Genomic DNA, 2,282 nt, shown 5'->3' on the forward strand with positions numbered 1-2,282 from the left:
AGATTCAAGTCCCAGAGAATGACAAATTATGAAAAGTTCCCAGTACTGAGGGATTCCAGGAGCCCTATTTATATCTTCAAAAGATGATCTGAAACCATCCTTTGAGAAGGAAATATATTTTCAGACTGCCATTTAGTCTTGTCACAGGAAATAATGAGTGTAGGCTAACTGCAGTATTCCATTCAGAAGAAATGCTTTTGACGTCTTGCTTTAGTGTAAAAACAGGATTCTTCTTCTGATACAATCTCAGATTTCTGTTTATTTCTTTCTTATGATAACTTAAGTTAACTCTTACATGGACTTTCTGGAATGCTATCTTATGGAGCCCCTACATTTTCTCAATTCTACTTTCAAACCCACCAACCTAGCATCTAACATATTAGATCTTGAGGAAGAAAGCAATTGCCAATCTCTACTAAAAATTAGAAGCTGTGTCCATTCCTCTTATGTGTTACTGAATGCAAGAACGAAGAAAGAGGGTTGTTTGTAGGTCTTTTTATTTGAAAATTTCCTTTTATATTTTCTGGAGTTATTGACTGAAAAAGAAATTTGTTTTAAACAAAAGTTGTAAATAAATACAGTTGGGGAGATGCCATTAAGCTCTGTGAGAGAGGCAGGATATTTGGTTCTTCTCAGAAATCTTTAAATTCTTTGCTCTACCACTCATTTCTTCCTTTGTGTTACCTTTCCTTCATATTACATTAGATATCTTGAATGAAAGAAGCTGAGGAAAAAGCAGTGTATTTAACTTAATATTAACTCAGTTCCCATGAAGACTGAATATATCTTATAGATACTATTTGATCAGGAAATCTCAGGTCCTCATGCTATGTACAGCTGCTAAATGGGTAAAATCTTCAGAAAATATTCCAATTAGTTAATTAATTAATTGAAAATTAAAAATTAATAAATTTATTTCAAAAATAAACACTTAGTATGCTTCTCAAATGGGGCAGACTTCCTGAGTAAGCTGCAGAAGCTGTGATAAAAATTTCAACACCTGTACATGAAGTGGAGCATGGAACACATCGCACCAAAGAACTTCTTTCAGCTGCAGTCCACTTGCTTTTCTGCCTGGAATATTTATGTTTTTCTTGCATCCATGCCTAAAGTGCTTTGACTTCCAGAGTCATGGGTAGCCATGTATGGATCAAAACAATTTTGCTCCACATGAAAGGTATAGGAAGTCAGAATGGAAAAATCATTGCTTAGTTCCTTTCATTTCTTTCCAGCTTCAGCACACATCTGCTTACTCTGCACTGTTGAGACGAATTACTGTCTTGGCTTTACTGTTTTGAAATTTAAGTCTTTTTATAACCATAGACATTTTGGAAGGAATCTTTGAAGCCATTTAGTCTTTGCCTTCACCAAAAGAAGATTGACTATTTATACACATTTTAAGAAACGAACACCAGACTATTTTAGTGTTTTCCATGTTTACTCTTTCAAAACTTCCCTAGGAAAAGGGGGTAGTTAGTTGTCCGGTGACCTTTTGCCAGTATCTTAGGATATGTGTTATGTTCTTCAGGTAATTTTTTTTCTGGTAAGAAAACTCTTTTTCCTGCGTAGTCCTTATTATGACCTGCCTCTGAGGCAGGGTAACTGAGATTCTTGTTTATATATGCCTTGGGGTGGATTGGAGTGAAATAATGATGAATGAGAGGAGGCTGCAGGGAAGCACCAGTGGTGTAGTGGTATCATGCAAGGTTCCCATTCTTGTGACCTGGGTTCGATTCCCAGCTGGTGCATGGAAATTCCCAGCTTCTGCCTGGGCAGTGCCTGTAGCACAGGCTAGATGTGGTATCTGTATAGGCCATGTGTTTTTTTCTCTTCCTTTGTGCTTTTTGTTGCTTGAATTTTGGGCAGGGACACTAAGTTGCTGTGAGCTTTTTCTGTGTAATCCAACAGTGTAATTTGAGTAGTATTTTAAGTTTGCTTCTGTTAACGAGTTCACTTCTACTGAAACTATTCTGCTTTTATGCAAGTAAATTGTTTTACATGACCTAAGAATTCTGGAAATAGTAACTTGTAATTTGAACTTATCAGCCATATACCTAATTAACATAGAACTGCACTGGTATGAAATATCCTATACGTGGTCATTTATTGTAAAAGAGATGAACTGTGACTCTTTGACCAATTTAGCACTTTCAGATAAAAGGGCTGTCCTTGACACTTTCTTCTCATTCAAAATTGATAGTTTTATATTATATTTCAGAAGAGGAGCCAAATAAAGCTGTTTAGTATTCAAATATTGTCTCCTTCAAACACAAGAGCTGTCC

At 35.9% G+C, this 2,282-nt stretch overlaps 1 non-coding gene across 1 annotated transcript; it reads left to right on the forward strand.

Annotated features, from left to right (window-relative positions):
* Positions 1 to 1,677: 1,677 nt before the first annotated feature.
* TRNAG-CCC (transfer RNA glycine (anticodon CCC)) lies at positions 1,678 to 1,748 on the forward strand. Its single transcript has one exon. It is a non-coding gene; the product is annotated as a tRNA-Gly (tRNA).
* The last annotated feature ends 534 nt before the right edge of the window (positions 1,749 to 2,282 follow it).

This window comes from Pseudopodoces humilis, chromosome 1 (assembly GCF_049639895.1).
Source record: "Pseudopodoces humilis isolate 2021_Gansu_Grassland_sample_001 chromosome 1, ASM4963989v1, whole genome shotgun sequence".
Classification (NCBI taxonomy): domain Eukaryota; kingdom Metazoa; phylum Chordata; class Aves; order Passeriformes; family Paridae; genus Pseudopodoces; species Pseudopodoces humilis.